Raw genomic sequence first — 22948 nt, 5'->3', positions numbered from 1 at the left:
GTAATTTTGAATTTTAAAATGAACATTTAAAAAAAATTATTTTCCTAACAAAAATGAAATACAAAAAATCAATCAACCCATGAGAATGCACTACCATTCATTCTTTACAAATTTCTAAACAAATAGGGAAACATTTGCCCAAAATTTCTCAGAAAACAATAGAACTCTCTAGATATTTATTATGATGAGATCCTCGAAAGTCACATTAACACTGTATTTTTGTAAGTGGGCTCACTATTCCATAGGTTCCTATTTAGAGCCTGCTGGTGAATACTTCTGTAAACAGCTTCTTATTGATAAAAGGAGCTAACATGAAGGAAACAAATTAAATTGGCACAAATAAACTTTTGAAAGTTATTTAGTTTTAAAAAGTTCAAATTCTTGTGTGGATTTCATTATCAGTGACTTTAGCAGCCAGGCTAATTCTCCACAATATGCTTTTTTTGTAAATCCAGGAATAAAGTATTCCACACATTGCTATGTCTCTAACTCATGTGGAGTATTATCATGGAAATTTTCTGCCTTGATCTTTTACTTTTTTTGTCAAAACTAGCCACTTTTCTCAGTGTCTACAAGTCTGTCAATTACATCTTCGTTGAGTTCAGTTCAGTTCAGTTGCTCAGTCATGTCTGACTCTGCGACCTCATGGACTGCAGCACACTAGGCCTCTCTGTCCATCACCAACTCCCAGAGCTTACTCAAACTCATGTGCATTGAGTCAGTGATGCCGTCCAGCCATCTTATCTTCTGGCCTCCCCTTCGCCTCCCGCCTTCAATCTTTCCCAGCATCAGGGTCTTTTCAAATGAGTTAGTTCTTCGCATCAGGTGGCCAAAGTATTGGAGTTTCAGCTTCAACATCAGTCCTTCCAATGAATATTTAGGATTGATTTCCTTTAGGATGGACTGGTTGGATCTTGCAATCCAAGAGACTCTCAAGAGTCTTCTCCAACATCACAGTTCAAAAGCATCAATTCTTTGGCACTCAGCTTTCTTTATAGTCCAACTCTCACATCCATACATGACTGCTGGAAAAACCATAGCCTTGACTAGAGGGACCTTTTTTGGCAAAGTAATGTCTCTGCTTTTTAATATACTGTCTAGTTTAGTCTTCATTCTAGGTTACACCTTCATTCTCCAAATCTAACTCTAAAGATCCCCAAATTATAACATCTTGAAGCTCTTAATGTCACTAACGCCCATGCTACCTTGCCTCACTATTGCCCTCTGGTCTCCAAGTACTATCTGAGAAGTCATCTCACACAGGCAAGGCTTCCCAGAGTCTAATACAGAGGAGCTGGCCACCTGGGGAAATATGCCAAAGGTGTGGTGGTATTATTAAGTCATCAGTTTACTATGCAAAGAGGGCCAAGTTGGGCTAAAATCTAACAAATGGAGCAGAACAGATGAACTTACCACACCAAGAGGATGTTATCTAGTCTATCAGTAAATGCTACTAACTCTGCCTTCAAAACATAGCCCAGGTCCCAATATGTCTTACTGCTCACTGTTCCACTCCTAGCCAAGTCCCCCATCACAATCTCTTACTCGAGAGTGAAAGTGTTAAGTCACATAGTCATGTCAGACTCTCAGCGATCCCGTGGACTGAAGCCTGCCAGGCTCCTCCGTCCAAGGGATTCTCCAGTCAAGAATACTGGAGTGGGTGGCCATGCCCTTCTCCAGGGAGCTTCCCAACCCAGGGACTGAAACTCACCTCCTTCATGGCAGGCAGAGTCTTTACTATCTGAGCCACAAGAGAATCTCTTACTTGGATAACAGCAATAAACTCCGAGATCTTCCTGCCTCTCTTTTTGCCCTTATGATTAATTGTCCAGTAAGTAGGCAGAGTTATCTTTTCAAAATGGAAATGATGTCTCATCTCACATTCATCTTAAAAACTTTCCAGTTGTCTCCTTTCCCAAATATGCACCCTAATTCATAACAATGGCAACACCGTAACTTAACCTTCATTCATCCGTTTCTACCTACCTTTCTTCCACTCCTACTGTGGCTTACCACATTCAAGCCTAACTGGCTCTTTTTTTTTGTTCCTGGAACAAGCCAAGTTCATTTCTGTCTTGGGGCCACTGCGCTAGCTATGTGCTATATCCAGAACACTGTGTGTATATATGTATATATATAAATGAAGGAATGAAAAATGAAAAGGGAAAAGAGATATTAAGTCAGAGCACACAAAGAAATAGAAATGAAATGGTTGAAAATGAGGTACACACAGCTGAAGCTTCCTTTGGAGTGGAACCTCACAAACTTAGGACTTCCTCAGAGGCCTCTCCTCTACGTGGAGAGTTTGTTTTTAGATAGGCAAGTTTACACTAAATGTAGTAACTTCATGGGAATGCCTTTTTAGATTCTTCCCTTCTTCACATTTCTGCCCCTATCCACATCGCCCTTTCCCTCAATTTTCTATGCTTTCCTGGCTAGACCACCTTGTTCTGTTCCAGTCAGGGCACTGGTGCCAGATTAATCTAACTAAAAACCGTTTGCATGACGTCAGCTCCCAGTTCAAAACACTCTTCAAGTGGTTCTCATTATCTAAGGGTAAAGTTCAAGCATTTTAGTTTAACACGTGAGACCAGCGAACTGCACCCAAGCATCCTTCCCAGTCTTGTCTCCCATTGTTCCCAAGGGGAATATATCTCTTAGCCCAGACATAGTTCTTAGCCCCTTAAACTCACCTTGTTTCCTCCTGATCTTGCTCATATAACTCCTGCTGATTAGAATCTTTTCTTTCTCTTTGACTCAGCTTTTAACCAGTGATCATGATCAAACAGAATCTCAAAGGATCTCTTTTACATTCTAATATGCTCATTATTATTATTACTATATCTTTGGCCATTATCACACATTGCTTTCAAATGATCACTTTTTCTCATTTACACAAGTCTTGACATGTGAAAATGTATTTTTCTCTACTTTCTCACTGCACCTGCATTCAGTTTTGACAGTGAATATGTTATTAGAAATCTTAGAAACAGAGTTTCCTCATCTGGAAAAGGGGAATAATAATAGTAGTTCTGTAGATTTTCTAGAAAAATTAAATGAGATAGTACAATTAATATCTTTAGCAGTGTCTGGCATATATAGTGTTACTCTCAGCCTATTGCAAAAGGCAGGTTAACAAATATTTAGTCAAATTTTTAGAAACCACACAAAACACAGCTGATCATGACATAGATTTATTTATACTATGAGTATACCCCTCCAAGGGCTTCCCTGATAGCTCAGTTGGTAAAGAATCTGCCTGCAATGCAGGACACCCCGGTTCGATTCCTGGCTCAGGAAGATCCTTTGGAGAAGGGATAGGTTACCCACTCCTGTATTCTTCGGCTTTCCTGGTGGTTCAGCTGGTAAAGAATCCACCTGCAATATGGGAGACCTGGGTTCAATCCCTTGGTTGGGAAGATCCCCTGGAGAAGGGAAAGGCTACCCTACCCACTCCAGTATTCTGGCCTGGAGAATTCCACTGATGGTGTAGTCCACGGGGTTGCAAAGAGTCAGACACAACTGAGTGACTTTCATTTTCATACCTCTCCAAAATGTACATCTAGTAAATACCTATAAGTTAATCTTTTCTTAAGAGGAAATAATTTCTATCTAATACTACCACTTTATTTAGTTACTTAACCCAATGTTTCTTAACCTACTTTAGAATTGAAACCTTATTGAAAATTTGATTAAAGCTCTTAATTCCCTATCCACAAAAATACATGTGTGTACAAAATTTGGTATAAAATTACAGAGAATTTCATGGTCCCTTATGACCATGCATGAACTTCTGGGAGTCTATTGAGCCTAAGCAAGTTATGAAATCCATTGTTAAGACTGATCACTCTTTCCATTCCTTGCTCTTAAAAATGCTGTGTTGAGAATAAAACACAGATCTACTTTTTTTTTTCCGAAGAAGACTAAATTAGCTAAGAGGAAATCAAAATAATGAAGAAATACTAAATGTTTTTCAGAGGGGTTAGATAAGTGAAATGTGTGAAGGGAATCAAGAGGTACAAATTTCCAGATATAAAATAAATAAGCCATGAGGATATAATTAGTTTACAGTACGGTGACAATAGTCAGTAACATTGAACTACATAGTTGAAAGCTGCTAAGAGGGTGAATCTTAAAAGTTTTCATCACACACACACAGAAAATTGTAACTCTGTGCGGTGACAGATGGTAACTAGACTGATGGTGCTGATTATTTTGGCAATGTATACAAATGTCAAATCATTGTGTTATACACCTGAAACTAATATAATTTTGTCTATTATACTGCAGTACAATTTTTAAAACTTCAGGCTGAACTTCAAAAATAAATAGCTAAATAAATAAGTTTCTCAACACTTTTGTTTGCAATAAGTGCAGTACGATGCTTTTATATTGGGTTTCAAAAAACACAGACCACTCGCTCTCGGCTTCTTCTTTTTTACATATGAAATAGAAAGCTACAGAGTCAAAGGAAAGTCGAAAGTTTAAGTTCAAATTTGAGGTTTCAATTCTCATTAGCTTTTTTCCTTTTCTTTCCTCCCTCCCAACATTGCTATCTTCCTTCCTTCCCTTATTCTTTCCTTCCTTGAAGTGATTGAATGTTCAGTAGCATGCATTTGCTAACAATAGAACAGACAGTAGTGAGCAACACAGTTTCTACTCTAATAAATCTTGTAATCTCACAGAAAACATAACATTATTAAATACTCATATGAATATATATGCACTCACAATACATAATATGTGCCAAGAAAGACAATCACTGAAAGCTATATGAATATATAACTGGAGATGACCTAACTTAGGGATCAGAGAAAGTCTCTTGGAGAAAGGCACATTTTCATTGAGATATGAAGACTGAGTAGGAGTTAATCGGATGAAATCTACAGTGTGGTCAATTTGATCATGTGATAGGAAAATTATCAAGGCAGAGAGGAATGTTTTAGGAACTCAGAGAAAACCAGTATCTCTGAAAGGTGGGAGAATTATGGAGTGCTTTGTAAGCCATGTATTTCTATTAGGGGTACTCAGTTTCAAGTAATAGCAGATCCTACAGGTAGTCAAAACATGTGGGTTCAGTAACAAAAATTTTAAGGGTAGGCAATTGTTAGCATCAGTTTAGCCTTCCACTGATATCACTGAAGTCCCAGAATAGTTGTTCTTCCTCCATCCATGATTAGTGTATTGTCCTTCGTCCTCACATGTGATGTCTCATGGTCATAAGATGGCTGCTGAAGTACTGGTTATGACAACCATATTCAAAACAGGAAGACATGAAGGAAAAGTAGCAACACCAGTTACATCTGTCTCAAAAAGCAAAAGCAACTCTTCTCAGTCCTCATCAGATTTCCAGTTATATGTCACTGGTCAGAAAACTGTCACATGCTAGCTGCTAACTGTAAGCACATGGAAGGCTAAGGAATATTTAGCTCTTTCAGCTTTCTGGAAGAGATAGGTTAAGGAGAACTGACATGGGGACTGATATAAGGGTGGTAAACAATAATACCTGCCATCCATGCAAAGGTTTTCTTTTTTATCTTAAAAAAATGAAGAAAGCCAGTAAGTGTTCTAATTTTAAAATGCGTCATCATTTAAAAACATGTCTGCAGCTGTCATGGGGAAAAATGACTGGATGGGACAGGAGACAGTATCAAGGTGAGAGACAGTTGAGCTCTGAACTGAACTGAGGTGGGGGTGGGGAGAAGGGGGACTCAGGATGTAGTCAGGAAGTTTAGAATGGCTTTGGTTATTCATAGAATTTTTGTGTTGCTAATGCAATCATATGTGTGAATTCACTGTGAAACTATAAAGTTTTATACCAAATTAACTCATTTTAAAGTCAGAATTTTACTAATTTGTTATTAAGATACATGTTGTCCTTGAACTTAAAACTCCTCTCCATTAGTAAACCTCTTTGGAGACATAAAAGCTGGGTGACTCATTTGGCATGCTAGAATTATCTAAGTCGAAACTATCTTCTATTTAGTGATATAGAAAAGACAGAAAACATGCTTAGACCATTGTATCTGCTCCCTTCAGCTTCATAGAAAAAAGAAATTATGCTTTTGTGTTCATACCAGGGAAACCCAAAGGCAATACATAAAGGATACCCTTAAAGGCATGAGGAGAACTTCCATCTCCCTTAAGTAAGGCAAATCGTTCTACAGACAAAAAGGCTGTGGGTGGGGAGGAGGGAGAGAATTACACCTAGCTCCCAATATAAATCTCACAGAAAAATATTAGAATTTCTCAGGGTTTTCTATAACTGCTATTAGAATTCATTCCTGGGCTGAGATTTTTATTTCAACTTTCACATTAGCAGTCCAATAATAAACCCCTGATTAAAGAAAAAGGATTACAGTGAAAGGCTTGAAATAAGCTTAATTGTAGAGGTGTGATTAGTGCCACAGTGATAGACTCCCAGGTAAAGATTTTTTAAAATTTTATAGGAAATGTTTAACAAGATGATTGCCAGACTATAAAATGTCTCTGTATAAGAAAATAGTCTTTGAAAGCAGCATTGGGCCCTTTTGCACTAATACATCTATGAATGGCAACATTTCTTTCACAGTTTTGATGAATGCTAAAGTAGAAACTTTATTACAATGATTTTGGACCCAGAACTGTGAAAATAGTGGGCAGAATATGAACATTTTACCAGATCAATCAATTTTCATTTAAAATTCTACTTATTGTGTATGGTATCAAACTATGAAAATGTAACATTTCAAACTAGTGATTTTTCTGTCCTACCAAATGGTAGTACTTATTTGGGTTTTGAAGTAGATAGAATTGGTGTTAGAGATGTCATGGTGTAACCACCCATGCACACACACACACACACACACACACAGTTTAAATACCTGTGTTCCTGTATAAAAAAATGCAGACACTGAAATGGGAGGATCCCAGGTATTTACAAGTATTGTCCTTAAGAAATGCTCAGGCTCAACATGACCCTGTACCCATTTGTAATGAAGAACATACAAGTTTGTGGGTACAGAAAAGAACTCATAGTATGCGGATGTGAATACAGGAAGAGGCTTAGGGAAAGTTTCTGGGAAGAGGAGACACGTTAACTAGGACTGAGAATCTTTTTGTAATAGGATTGAGGCAGTTCAAGGGGAAAAGGAACATAAGGAAATCGAGCTTTCTTAAAGGGCTCAAGTGATGCAATGTAGCCAGAGCGCTGAGACAAAACGATGCGGACCAGCTTCCACCCCCGATAAGTTGAGTGGGGAACAAAATACGAAGAGGGTAGAAGGTGGCTCACAAGAGGTCTTATACCACTTACTCATGAACTTGGACTTAATTCTGCAGACAATGGAGAATCTTGTGGAAGATGCTATGGTCTTATTTGGGTTTGAAATAATTCACTTGAGTGACTCTATGAAAGATTTTAAAGGAGGCTGTTAGAAGTTTCTTGATGAATTGGGAGGAAAGAGATTTGAGAATAGCCAAGACATACTTGGGAAGTGAAATCTGCAAAAATAGAGAAGAGTCAAGAATACAAGGTTGAGGACTCACTGGAAGCTGATCCAAGAAGAACAGTAGCAAAGCTGGTGTGATGAGGAAAGGGACCGGTGTTCTGGTGTGTTGAGCTTTAGGTATGTGTAGGCTATACAGTACTTTGGCCACCTCATGTGAAGAGTTGACTCATTGGAAAAGACTCTGATGCTGGGAGGGATTGGGGGCAGGAGGAGAAGGGGACAACAGAGGATGAGATGGCTGGATAGCATCACTGACTCGATGGACACGAGTCTGAGTGAACTCCAGGAGATGGTGATGGACAGGGAGGCCTGGGATGCTGCGATTCATGGGGTCGCAAAGAGTCGGACACGACTGAGCGACTGAACTGAACTGACTGAACTGAGGCTATCCAGGCAGAGATGTCAACCAAAAACTGGATGCATGCATCAGAAACTCAGGGGAGGTTTTTGGACCAAAGAGAGAGATTAAGATGCCATCAGCAAGCAGCATACAAAAGGAAGGAGGGCACTGGGCTGTTGGAATCCTGATTGCTATTAATGCCATTCAGGGAGAGCTTGGGGCACTAGAGGAGCAGCAGGTCCTGCCTATACCAGGGGACTCCTTGAAGATCAAATGAAAGAATATGTAGAAAGAGTGTAAAAGAGAAGCATGATATGATTATTAGGGAATTTGGACCAAACTCTTAAACTATACACAATAAAAGTCTATACGATTATAACTGTAATACTATAAACACTCACCAAAATGCATTTGCAGTTGTGAGGTAGTGAGATAGATATTAGGAAGAGCAAAAATATTGCAAAGATTATATAATTCCACTGAAAAATCTTTCCTGGTGAAATTATTGGGGAAAAAGTTGATGACAAAAATAATACCTTACACGGGCTGAATTCCTGGGCCACCAATGAGCCTTACTTCAAACTGTTGGATCCTAAGAGACACAAATTTAACTAAAACATTAAACAAACAAGGGCTAAAAAGCAGAACAACAATAAATCATTAAAAAGTCTAGAAAGGGAGGGAACCAGGTTAATTTTGGAGGGTTTTCTTAGCTGTTGACCAGACAGGGGAGAGGCTGTCACCTTGGCCAAAAAGCCAGTCTATATTTTTGTGAATCTCGGGGTTAAATTTTAACATGTTTCTCTACCTTCAGAATGGAAGTTCTGGACCTGTTGGCCCCAGATCTCCTTCTTGGACCAGTGTCCATTCCAGAGGAGAGAGGCCCAGGTCCCTACAGGTCCTTGGGACAATAAGTGGGGGACTTCTATACGTCTAGGGTAGGCTAGGGTCTGCACACCCTGTCCAGCAGAAATAAGTTTCAGAAGAAGAGAACTTGGCGCCCTTATCCCTTAAGAATAAGGATGCAAGGTCTCTCAGAATGAGACAGGCTAAAACCTGGGACCCTTTACTGCCAAGCTTTTATGCTTGCACCTGGACAGACCTCTCTCCAAACAACAAAATACGAAGAAACTGTACAGGACTAAAAGAAACTGGGTGCCTGTGCAGTTGGGGCAAAGTATGAACAAAGAAACAAAAAGACCAAAAAACCCCTAATGCCACTTCCAAAGAGCCAGGAATGGGTGTGGAAAGCCAAAGTAGGGTACGGAGCACGCCCCTGAGGTCAGCATGATGAGAGGAGTGGACAAAGAACCTGAGCTATCCTTCCGGCCCGACTTCTGGACATGCCCCTACCCTCACCCACTCCATGTAAGGAACAAGCTCACCCATGCCTTGGGGAGCAAGCAGAAAGGAGCCTGTTATTCGTTCTCACTCCCCTTTGCTGCAGCAGGAGCCCCAATAAAGCCTTGCTGAAAAAATAATGATGCTTTATATGTGACTGATTGTATTCAGATTGATTATATCCTTTGCTGTCAAAGATGGAGAAGTTCCATACAGTCAGGAAAAACAAGACCGGGAGCTGACTAAGGTTTGGATCAAGAACTCCTTGTTGCAAAATTGTTGCAAAATTAAATTCAGATTTAAATTGAAGAAAGTAGGGAAAACCACTAGGCTATTCACGTATGACCTAAATCAAATCCTTTATGATTATATAGTGGGAGTGACAAATAGATTCAAGGGATTAGATATGATAGACAGAGTGCCTGAAGAACTATGGACAGAGGTTTGTAACATTGTACAAGAGGCGGTGATCAAAACCATCCCCAAGAAAAAGAAATGAAAAAAGGAAAAATGGCTGCCTAAGGAGGCCTTACAAATAGCTGAGAAAAGAAGAGAAGTGAAAGGCAACGGAGAAAAGGAAAAACATACCCATTTCAATGCAGAGTTCCAAGGAATAGCAAAGAGAGATTAGAAAGCCTTCCTCAGTGATCAATGCAAAGAAATAGAGAAAAACAATAGAGTGGGAAAGACTAGAGGTCTCTTCAAGAAAATCAGAGATACCAAGGGAACATTTCACGCAAAGATGGGCTCAATAAAGGACAGAAATGATATGGACCTAACAGAAGCAGAAGATATTAAGAAGAGGGTGGCAAGAATACACAGAAGAACTATCAAAAAAATTCTTAGTGACCTGAATGACCACAATGGTGTGGTCACTTACCTAGAGCCAGACATTCTGGAGTGTAAAGCCAGGTGGGCCTTGGGAAGCATCACTATGAACAAAGATAGTGGAGGTGAAGGAATTCCAACTGAACTACTTCAAATTCTAAAAGATGATGCTGTCAAAGTGCTGCACACCAATATGCCAGCAAATCTGGAAAACTCAATAGTGGCCACAGGACTGGAAAAGTTCAGTTTTCATTCAAATCCCAAAGAAGTGAAAGTTGCTCAGTTGTGCCCGACTCTTTGTGGCCTCATGGACTATATAGCCCCATGGAATTCTCCAGGCCAGAACACTGGAGTGGGTAGCCTTTCCCTTCTCCAGGGGATCTTCCCAACCCAGGGATCCAACCCAGGTCTCCCGCATTGCAGGTGGATTCTCTACCAGCTGAGCCAGAAGGGAAGCCAAATCCCAAAGAAAGGCAATGTCAAAGAATATTCAAACTACTACACAATTGAACTCATTTCCCATGCTAGTAAGGTGATGCTCAAAATCCTCCAAGCTAGGCTTCAACAGTAAGTGAACCAAGAACTTCCAGATATACCAGCTGGATTTAGAAAAGGCAGAGGAATCAGAGATCAAATTGCCAACATCCATTGGATCATGGAAAAAGCAAGAAAATTCCAGAAAATTGCTGGATTGCTTCATTGACTGTGCTAAAGCATTTGACTCTGTAGAGTCAACAAGATATGGAAAATTCTTAAAAAGATGGGAATACCAGAATATTTCAAATGCCTCCTGAGAAACATCTAAACAGGTCAAGAAGCAACAGTCAGAACCGGACATGGAACAACGGACTGGTTCCAAATTGGGAAAGGAGTACATCAAGGTTGTATATTGTCACCCTGCTTATTTAACTTATATGCAGAGCACATCGTGTGAAATGCCAAGCTGGATGAAGCACAAGTTGGAATCAAGATTGCTGGGAGAAATATCAGTAACCTCAGAAATATCAGATATGCAGATGACACCACCCTCATGGCAGGGGAACTAAAGAGCCTCTTGATGAAGATGAAAGAGGAGAGTGTTAAAGCTGGCTTAAAACTCAAAGTTCAAAAAACTAAAGTCATGGAATCCAGTCACATCACTTCATGGCAAATAGATGGGGAAACAATTAAATAGTGACAGACTCTATCTTCTTGGGCTCAAAAATCACTGTGGACAATGGCTGCAGCTATGAAATTAAAAGATGCTTACTCTTTGGAAGAAAAGCTATGACAAATCTAGGCAGTGCATTAAAAACAGAGACATTACTTTGCCAACAAAGGTCCATATAGTCTAACTTATGGTTTTCCCAGTAGTCATGTTCAGATGTGCGTGTTGGACCATGAAGAAGGCTGAGCACAAAAGAACTGATGCTTTTGAACTGTGGTGTTGGAGGAGACTCTTGAGAGTCCCTTGGACTGCAAGGAAATCAAACCAGTCTATCCTAAAGGAAATCAGTCCTGAACATTAGTTGGAAGGAATGATGCTGAAGCTGAAGCTCCAATACTCTGATGCAAGAGCCAGCTCATTGGAAAAATACCCTGATGCTGGGAAAGAGAGAAGGCTGGAGGAGAAGGGGATGACAGAAGACGAGATAGTTGGATGGCATCACAAACTCAATGGACATGAATTTGAGCAAGTTCCAGGAGATCGTGAAGGACGGGGAAGCCTGGCGTGCTGCAGTCCATGGGGTTGCAGAGAGTTGAATGTGACTGAGTGACTGAACAAAAAATTCTGATTTCTCAAATTTGTCAGGGTTAATTTCTTCCTTATGTTTTCCTGTATGTGCACTCAGGAACAAATCAAATTAGGAAAAATAATCTCTGAGGGTAAAGTTTCAGGCCATGCCTCAGGTGAAATTGATCCTTAATAATTTTAGAATACTATTGGATTTAAGGGCTCTCTTCATGGCTCAGACAGTAAAGAATCTGCCTACAGTGCAGGAGACCCAAGTTCAATTCCTGGGTCAGGAATATCCCCTGGAGAAGGAAATGGCAACACACTCCAGTATTCTTGCCTGGAGAATTCCATGAGGAGCCTGGCGAATTATAGTCCATGGGGTTGCAAAGAGTCGAACACAACTGAGTGACTAACACTTTTATTGGATTTAAAATAGTAGAGAGGGGACCAAAAGCTCACAATATTTTAGAAACTAAGCCCAGCGATTTTTGAAACTAATTACCGCCCTTTGGTAGATCAAAGGAGAAGGTAGTGGTTTAAGTTCATTTTCTTTGTTATGCACTTCAGTATTCAGTTTTTACCCCATCTTCTCTTTTGCATATTAAGGGATCTAAATGCCATCTTTGTCACTTTCCTAGTGATAATTGTAAAGTTGGTGTTCAGTGCTGAAATCAGGATTTTGGTAGGATTCTACATCATGTGAGGGAGGTGGGCTGGGGGAATGAATCAGTTGAACAGCACTCAGTGTGTGAAGGGTTTCTATTTTTATAACAGAACAGGGGGAGATGCAACACTCCCTTGGGCTTTGTTGAAGCCTATCAAAAGGATTTTATGTGTTTAGTATTTTAAAAGGAAGACATCTTATTGGTTTTAATGTAGTTAGGGTTAGAGTTAGAGGCTAGCAGAAGGGTATGTTGTTTGTAATCAATTGTAAGAGCCTCGGCAGGCTAGCTACTCATTTCTTTAAACCTCAACTGTGGAGTTCACATCATGACACCTATATCCTTGTACTTTTAAGAAAAAAAAATTAAATAATGTATAAATAATGGGCTTAAAATAGCAGCTGGACATTTGTTCTAAATAAACTAATAGACATTCCTACAACTAATAATAATAAATAGCTGCTTCAGTGTAATCTACCCTCATAATTCAGTGACATTTTGACTGCCTAGCATATAAATCCTTTATAGCTTGAGGAGAGTCCTAAAATAATTGAGATACTGGGCCATACTTAGTGGCCGTTCTTTCTGCTATGAAAGCTTACATTAATACCCTGTCTCCCTCTGACCAACTAGACGTTCCCACTCAGGACTTAGAGAAAACTGGAAATCACAATGTGTTACCATCTATGGCCAAACAGGATTTTTAAAAATCTTTGGATAGGTAGGTATTGATTTTAGTTTGGCATTCTTTTTTAGGACTTTTGAAATATGGATTAGCGAGCATTGAGGTAAATATCTACTCAAAGCTAGTGTTTTCTTGTAAATATTCATTTATTAATTTCCTTTTAATTTTTGTGTATTATATATGCCATCCTTCATAAGCTATAAATACCTTTAATTTTTATATATTACTTTTTCTTCCAGTAAAGGAAGAATAAGTGACTAATGAGCTGGTACTCATTGTTAAACACTTTTTATTTAATTTTATTTTTAAATTGTAGTGTATTTGCTTTACAATGTTGTATTGGTTTCTGTCTGTCCTACAGCAATGTGAATCAGCCATAATTACACATATGTCCCTTCTTTCTGGGCCTCCCTTCACCTCCCATCCCCCCACTGTAGGTCATCAGAGTGCCAGGCTGGGCTCCCTGCGTTATACAGCAGCTTCCCGCTACCTATCTCTTTTACACACATAGTGTAAACATGTCAAAACTACTTTTTCAATTTGTCCTACCTTCTCCGTGCCCCTCTGTGTCCACAAGTCGGTTCGGTACATCTGTGTCTCCATTCCTTCCTGGCAAATAGGTTCATCAGTACTATTTTTCTAGATTCCATATATATGCATTAATATACAACATTTGTTTTTCTCTTTCTGACTGACTTCACTTGGTATAACAAGCTCTAGGTCCATCCACTTCACTACAGCTGACTCATTCTCTTTTATGGCTAAGTAATATTCAATTGCATATATGTACCACATCTTCTTTATCCATTCACCTGCTGATGGACATCTTAGCTGCTTCCATATACTGGCTATTGTACATATTGTTGCAGTAAACATTTGAGTACATGTGTCTTTTTGAATTGTGGTTTGGGTATATGCCCAGTAGTCAGATAGTTCACATGGTATTTTTGTTCCTAGTTTTTTTTTTGTTTGTTTTAAGGAATCTCCATACCATTCTCCATAGTGGCTCTATTAATTTACATTCCCACCAACATTGCAAGACGGTTCCTTTCTCTCCACATGCTCTGTAGCATTTATTGTTTATAGATTTTTTGATGGAAGTCATTCTAATTGATATAAGGTGATACCTCATTGTAGTTTTGATTTGCATTTCTCTTATAATGTAGACCATTTTTTCATGTGTTTATTGGCCTTGAAGAGGAACTAAAAAGCCTCTTGATGAAAGTGAAAGTGGAGAGTGAAAAAGTTGGCTTAAAGCTCAACATTCAGAAAACGAAGATCATGGCATCTGGTCCCATCACTTCATGGGAAATAGATGGGGAAACAGTGGAAACAGTGTCACATTTTATTTTTCTGGGCTCCAGAATCACTGCAGATGGTGACTGCAGCCATGAAATTAGACGACGCTTACTCCTTGGAAGGGAAGTTATAACCAACCTAGATAGCCTATTCAAAAGCAGAGACATTACTTTGCCAACAAAAGTTCATCTAGTCAAGGCTATGATTTTTCCTGTGGTCATGTATGGATGTGAGAGTTGGACTGTGAAAAAGGCTGAGCGCTGAAGAAGTGATGCTTTTGAACTGTGGTGTTGGAGAAGACTCTTGAGAGTCCCTTGGACTGCAAGGAGATCCAACCAGTCTATTCTGAAGGAGATCAGCCCTGGGATTTCTTTGGAAGGAATGATGCTAAAGCTGAAACTCCAGTACTTTGGCCACCTCATGCAAAGAGTTGACTCATTGTAAAAGACTCTGATGCTTGGAGGGATTGGGGGCAGGAGGAGAAGGGGATGACAGAGGATGAGATGGCTGGATGGCATCACTGACTTGATGGACGTGAGTCTGGGTGAACTCCACGAGTTGGTGATGGACAGGGAGGTGATGCGATTCATGGGGTCACAAAGAGTCGGACACGACTGAGCGACTGAACTGAACTGAACTGAAGGTCTTCTTTGGAGAAAAAGCACTTCTTAATATAGGGAAGAGTACAAAAAATAAGATGAAAGGAAGAAAATTAGATTATATTAATAAATATGAGAAAATGAAACACATACATGTTTTGGTTAACTTCTGAAAATTAATTGAAAATTTTATCATTCTAGTTGTGCATTTAATGGGAAAATTCTGCCATATGTCTTTTTTTAGTTCTATTTGTGTCTCCAAAACCTCATTAAATATTTTGTTTTCCTTCCTAAGTTTATATTTCTGAATTCAGGAGATTAGAATTTACTGAAATGCTTAGTTTTTATAACTCTCACATAAAGGCCAATGCTTATGCCATTTTTATTCAAAAGTTTATTTTCTTTAGTCTCATTGCCAAAAAAGTTTTAAGTTTATGTTCAGGGAACATAGAACCATTTAGAGATAGTGCCCTTAACTCAGTTATAATGTAGATCCACTTTTGAATGTTCAGGGTCTTGGTTTTCAAATCCCCCAAATACAGCACAAATGTTAGTCAGGAGTCCACTTCTAAGCACACAGTAACAACTCGGTAATTTAGGATTCATTGATTCTTTTAATCCATGCATTGACCTGATCATAGTAAATCAACATTCGGACTTAAGCAGGAAATAAGGCCTAGTTTTGGAAATCATTGAGCAAAAGTATTACAGTTGGCAGATTATTATTGTATTATTCCACTCCGTGGAGAGAAAAAAAGTTTGCCATAAAGGCAGTAGCCCATCCCTCACTCCCTTAGGACTTCCATCTAGAAATAAGATTGTAATGTGCAATAGATAAAACAATGCCCACATTCTATGCCCTAAAATGTCTGTGTAATAACCCCTGGAAGCTATAAATATGTTATGTTGCATGGTAAAAGGATATTAAGAGAACAGATGGAATTTCTATTATAACCTTGTAAGAGAAAGATTGTCTTGGATTACCTGGGTGGGTCCAATTATTCACAAGAATCCTTATAAATGGAAGAGGGAGAGAGGAGAAAGGAAGAGATAAAGCAAAAGGTCAAAACAATGGAGCACCGCCAGCTTTGAAGACGGGCGAATAAGGCCATGAGCCACAGAACGTGAGTAACCTTAAAAACTAGAAAAAGCAAAGAAATGGTTTGTGCCTTAAAGCCTCCAAAAGAAATGGAGATATGCTGACACCTTATTTTGAGCCTAACAAAACAGATGCCCAACTTCTTACCTGCCTAACTGTAAAATAATAACCATGTATTAAGTCACTATTTGGCTTAAATAATTTGCTATGGCAGTAGTAGAAAACCAACAAACTGCCTTTATTATCATATACTTTCTTAAACTAACTCTATTGACTGAAATATCTGCAAGCTGGAAAATGAGGAATCTACTCTAGCCTAGAAAGTCAAGTTTCTTCTGATTAAAATGTATGCTGCTGCAACTGAAGCGACTTAGCAGCAGCAGCAGCAGCAGCAACTAAACTGGCCCCAAATCAGAACTTTGACAGAGGGTGTTTAAGAGACCTCTCTCTCTTTTATTTCCCTCTCCAACAATTTCTCTTTTTTTATCATCTCTATCCATTGGACTTTATCAGACTTCTGTACTTAGAAACAGTATTTCTTTGGATAAAAGTATATTGTATACATCAGTTCTTTACTATCAATTTTAAATTTTCAATAACCACACTTATTTATTGGTTACCTGGTCTTGGACCCATCTGTTAGGATGGGACGAATCTCTCATCAAGATTGATGGGAGCAATACTTACAAGGCCAAGTGATGAAGTAACTAAATAGAAATCTTTATTATCAGTAAAGGCCAAAATTACCCTGGGAAGAAATTTTTCTTTTAGTAAAATGCTTCCTTTCAGCACAGCCATTCTCATCATCCCACAATATTTGTTGGCCATATTACCAAAGAAAATAGCTAAACTGAAATCATTGGAAGACATAGGCATTAGACAGTAGACAGTCTGTTTTATGAATAGTTTATCAAAATATAGTTTGCAGTATGACTTGGATAGCAAAGTGCAAGGAGATCAAATCAGTCAGTCCTAAAGGAAATCAGCCCTGAATATTCATTGGAAGGACTGATGCTGAAGCTGAGACTCTAGTACTTTGGCTACCTGATGCGAAGAACTGACTCATTGGAAAAGACCATGATGCTGGGAAAGATTGAAGGCAGGAGAAGAAGGGGATGATAGAGGATGAGATAGTTGGATGGCATCACCGACTCAATGGACATGAGTTTGAGTAAACTCTGGGGGTTGGTGATGGACAGGGAGGCCTGGCACACTGCAGTCCTTGGGGTCACAAAGAGTGGACAGGACTGAGCAACTGAACTGAACTGATGACTTGGATGGCCTGGAAAAGCTGTAATGACGACATCACATGTGTCTAGAAAGTTGTTAGCAAAAGTAATTTGTTTTTTATTTGAATGATTATATTCTACAAAGTACAGATGTTCTCACACACACACAAAAATGAAATGGCAGTTTTGTGATGTGTGTGGGTGCTAACAAATGTTACTGTGACAATCAGTTTTCAATACATAAGTGAGTGAAATCAACACATTGTATAACTTAAATTTATACAATACTGTATGTAAATTAAAAGGCACTCCTTGGAAGGAAAGTTATGACCAACCTAGACAGCATATTAAAAGCAGAGACATTACTTTGTCAATGAAAGTCCGTCTAATCAAGGCTATGTTTTTTCCAGTCATCATGTATGGATGTGAGAGTTGAACTATAAAGAAAACTGAGAGCTGAAGAATTGATGCTTTTGAACTGCAGTGTTGGAGAAGACTCTTGAGAGTCCCTTGGACTGCAAGGGGTCCAACCAGTCCATCCTAAAGGAGATCAGTCCTGAGTATTCATTGTAAGGACTGATGTTGAAGCTGAAACTCCAATACTCTGGCCACCTCATGCAAAGAACTGACTCATTTGAAAAGACCCTAAGGGCAGGAGGAGAAGGGGACGACAGAAGACGAGATGGTTGGATGGCATCACTGACTCAGTGGACATGAGTTTGGGTAAACTCAGGAAGTTGGTGATGGACAGGGAGGACTGGTGTGCTGTGATCCATGGGGTCTCGAAGAGTCGGACACGACTGTAACTGAACTGGACTGAACTGACATGTAAATTATACCTCCATAAAGCTGAATAAATTTTAGATTAAAATTTTAAGTAAAAAGTTACTTTTATATTGTTATTTTTTTTTTCTTACCAAGTCTACTAAGTAGAGCATTCAGCTGGTAAGAATTAATCTCGCCCAAATTAAATATGGATGGGTAACTCGGGCCCACTTCAGGTTCAACAAACATCTTTAACTATTTTTCAAACATTTGGGATTTGGCAAAAAGATATTTTATTCAGTAATTTTGTGCTTAATTTTTAAATCCATGTGTTTTTAAGGGGAATTTAATCCGTATGTTTCTGAGTCATTTATCATTAACTGATCAGGCTGTTTTTTATTATCATTTTTCGGTGGAGGTATATTTTCAGAGACTTTGACAAATTTCTGAAAAAAGGAGAAAAGTTCTATTCTGCTAGAGAAGGCAAGCAAGTGTCAAATTGAAAAAATTTAAAGAGGTTCTAGATTCATGTAAGCAATGCACCCTGATTCAAAAAGATAGAAACTACTTTTTCTCAATTTTACAGCTAAGGATGAAAGACGTTATGAATTCAGAATCACAGACATGAGTAAGTGTTCGCAGAACTTGAATTTACTTATATTCCATGCTCTGGTCTCTGATTCTGATAAAAATAGGCAGCTCCTCACATCAGGGCCAGATAGAAGAGCCAAAAAGAGATGTTTCTAGCAATGGTGAAAAGGATTATTAATGATTAGATCTACAGTGACAAAAAAGAAAAAAAAAAATGAGTGGGTAAAAGAGAGGACAAAAACAGAAGGATGTTTCTGAAAATGTTAAATTGTGTATAATTTACTTTTTGTTCCTAGAGGATTGTTTTATGTACAAAGTTTTATATGGTGGGGTGTGTGTGTGTGTGTGTACTGTACACATACATCAGATTTTTTAGGATCAAAATCATTTACCTAGTTTCAGAACTTGGTTCTATCATTCACTACTATTGCACTTGCATTGAGTTGAATAGAAAAATGCCATGCCCAAGTTATAACAAGTTTTATAGAACTGTATAGCTAAATTCTGTTATCCATTCAACAAATATTTATTGAACACTTTTTATGTACACAATATTGTGATGAAGAATTAACATACTGGAGCACAAAGTAGGTCCCTGAGCTTGTATTTAACAGAATATAATTTTAGAGAATGATGCTACAATGATAATAAGCTGCCAGATCACAATATTTAACCGCAATGAAGTACATGTGTGTGTGTGTGTGTGTGTGTGTGTGTGTGTGTGTGTGTAACCTACTTGGAAGCAGCACTGAATTGTATATATAGAAATTAAGATTTTTAAAACTCTTCAACCTCCACAGCTCTAGATCCCAGTATCTTAGTAAATATCTCTTGGGGCTTCCCAGGTAACTCAGCTGGTAAAGAATCTGCCTGCAATTTGGGAGACCTGTGTTCGATACCTGGGTTGGGAAGATTCCCTGGAGCAGGGTATGGCTACCCACTCCAATATTCTTGCCTGGAGAATCCCCAGGGACAGAGGAGCCTGGAGGGCTACTCTCTGTGGAGTTGCAGAGTCAGACACGACTAAGCACAGCACAGTATTATATTAAGCTAGTTTAAATCATTACTTCCAGTGAGATGCCAACCGTGCCAGTCAATCTATGAACAGCCCTGCCATTTCATAAGAATGACAGGTCAACCATGAAAATGAGAGTGAAAATCGTGAAGAATTGTTTTAATGCCTAAAAACAGTCTATCATTTTCAATGTCTCTGTGTTTTTGTCCCAGTTAAAAATTTTGAAATGAAATACTTGATACACAGAGAAGATTCAGATTTCACAAATCATCAGTGGGTAGAAGAATGGCCTGATTTTTCTGCATGTCAGGATAACATGCTTGAATTTAGCACATGTCAGGTGGCCAGTAGGCAAGAACATTCCTATATTTTCTGTGTTCAAGACAGAGGATGAGATGGTTGGATGGCATCGCCAACTCGATGGACATGAATTTGGGCAAGCTCCAGGAGCTGGTGATGGACAGGGAAGCCTGCTGTGCTGCAGTCCGTGGGGTCACAAAGAGTTGGACACAACTGAGCGACTGAACTGAAATGAACCCCCTTTCCACCTTAAAAATGAGCTTGCAGATCCTCCTAGGGAAGAAAAAAAAAACCACTTGATTTAAAAGTGAGCTAAGGACAGTGATCAGAAGGGAAGTAGACATCCTACTTCTTTATTTAAAATTTGTGTGAATCTTCAAAATGGATCAAGACTGCTAAGATCTCCTAATGTGGTAACAGAGATATAGCGAACAAGTATCTTTGTAAAGAGAACAAAATTACATATCTTGTTTCCAAGAGTTTGAAGTGGTTAAATGGGTTTACAACTATTTCCTACCACAAAATCATGTATTTTATTTATTCTTAAGCTTCCTCATATAATTTATTGGGATATCAAAAGTCTAGATGAGTTAAAGTATCTTGAAAATTTTAGGTGTCTTATTTTTGAAGTTACAGATGCAATGCTAGTTTAAAAAGCATCAACAATTCAGATGTGTTAACTTCCTGACCACATACATGACATAACCAATGTAAATAATTTGGTAACTGTTCTATAATTTATCCAGTGCAAGCAAAACCATAGTTGCACCAACAGCAATACATACAAAAATCACATTTTTTTGAGGAAAAAATAGAATTACATTACAGCTGCTATTACTCAACTGCTTTGTTTTTTGTTTTTTTTTTTTTTAAGATCATATCTTGAATAGCTTTCCAGGCTTTGTAAATATCTATGTAATATTCCATGGTGTGGATGGATATGTATTTTATTCAACCACTTTCTATTGATGGGTACCAAGGTCATTTTCAGTGGTTTGCTGTGACAAATTCTGCTGTGATAAATATTCTTATATCATTATGTTTTTATTCCAGTAGACTCAACTTCTAGAAGTGCAAGCTTCTAGAATTGCAAAATGTTGTTTTGAGTTTTTCTGATGAGGATCACTGTGACACAGTGCTTTACCCGCTCATATTTTTTCCCCCTTAACCACTTTCTTTACATGTTAATTTAATTATGTTTATATGCAAAGGGAGAATTGTTCTTTTACAAACAGAATTTCTATTACTTTTTTACCTATCAAACATTTTTTACAGTTTCAGCAGGTGCTAAACAATTGTTAGTTAAATACATTTTCTAACATTCCTTCTTCCTCATATGAAGGTGTCTAAGTGGGAATGTCTTCAATATTCTTTTCCCCTATAAGTGTATTTGAACAAGCACTGGCAGGGGTGGAGCTGTGGAGAGGAGAGGTTGGGAAGGACAAACGAAGCTAATAGTCAGTAATCAGAGCACAAAGAACAGTCCCAGCAGAGAAATGGAGAGCGAATCAGTCATCTGGGCAAAAGCCTTGCCAGTGGGCTTGGCAGCTACAGAAAAGGACTTAACCAGGAACCCACCATAGTTTAATGAACTGAGAGGTGTCTGAAGCTCTTTGAACTGACTTCATGTAACTGCAATTCTGGCAAACCATTTTTGGGGGTTGTTTGTGTATTTTATTGAGATATATTTGACACATAAGATGATGTAAGGTTTAAGGTGTGCAATGTAAGTTTAAGGTGTTGCTTTGATACATTTACATATTGTAATGTGTTCACCATCGTAGTGCCCGCTGACATCTCTATCATGCTCAGTCACTCAGTCATGTCTGACTCTTTGTGATCCCATATATTGTAACCTGCAAGGCTCCTCTGTCCAGGGGATTTTACAGGTAAGATTGCTGGAGTGGGCAGCAATTTCCTGGTTCAGGGATCTTCTGGACTCAAGGATCAAACCCATGTCTCTTTTGTCTCCTGCATTGGCAGGCATATTCTTTACAACTGAGTCATCTGGGAAGCCCCCAACATCTCTATCATATCATATATTTTTTTTTTCTGGCAAGAACATTTACAATCTAGTCTTTTAGCAACGTTGAATTATGTGATACAGAATTGAATTGTAGGATATCTTATTGCAGCTTTAGTGAGCAGGACTGAATGAGGAGCAAGATTTTGCCTGAGCTTTTAAGTTAATATTTCTCAGTCCCTTAAATGAGAGGATGGCAAGGGAAAGAGAAAGCAAGCTAGCCAAGTTGCACCTTCCCAGCCAGACTCCAGACAGACCTTTGAAGAGGAGGAATGGAGCTGTTAGGGGAACATTTTGTTTCAATGCAAAGTGATCACTATATCTGTTCCTTCAGTTCAGTTCAGCTCATGCGACCCCATGAACCACAGCATGCCAGGCTTCCCTGTTCATCACCAACTCCCAGAGTCCACCCAAACCCATGTCCTTCGAGTCAGTTATGCCATCCAACCATCTCATCCTCTGTCCTCCCCTTCTCCTCCTGCCCCCAATCTTTCCCAGCATCAGGGTCTTTTCCAAGGAGTCAGCTCTTCACATCAGGTGGCCAAAGTATTGGAGATTCGGCTTCAACATCAGTCTTTCCAATGAACACCCAGTACTGATCTCCTTTAGGATGGGCTTGTTGGATCTCCTTGCAGTCCAAGGGACTCTCAAGAGTATTGTTGGGGAAACAGGACAAATGGTAATGCTGGCTTCCTGTTTACAAACTAGCTCACTTCCTTCGATTCTATTTGAGTTTTATGGCTATCTAAAGCAGTGGAAACTGAATGAACCCAAACTGGCCTGGCTGTGTTCCCCATGGGTCTCTGAATCACTGAGTGGGCTCTGACAGCAGGCAGAGGCTTGCATTCACAGCAAAGCACTTGCGGACACTATTGCAAAGACTGTCAAAATGCCTAGTGGCCTCAGGGTCAGGGAAGAGCTGCGGCCTTTCACAGGGGTACACAGTGTCCCCAGAGTGCTGCTCC

The sequence above is a fragment of the Bos indicus genome, chromosome 14, assembly GCF_029378745.1.
Source record: "Bos indicus isolate NIAB-ARS_2022 breed Sahiwal x Tharparkar chromosome 14, NIAB-ARS_B.indTharparkar_mat_pri_1.0, whole genome shotgun sequence".
Classification (NCBI taxonomy): Eukaryota; Metazoa; Chordata; class Mammalia; order Artiodactyla; family Bovidae; genus Bos; species Bos indicus.
This window is presented reverse-complemented; position numbering follows the sequence as displayed.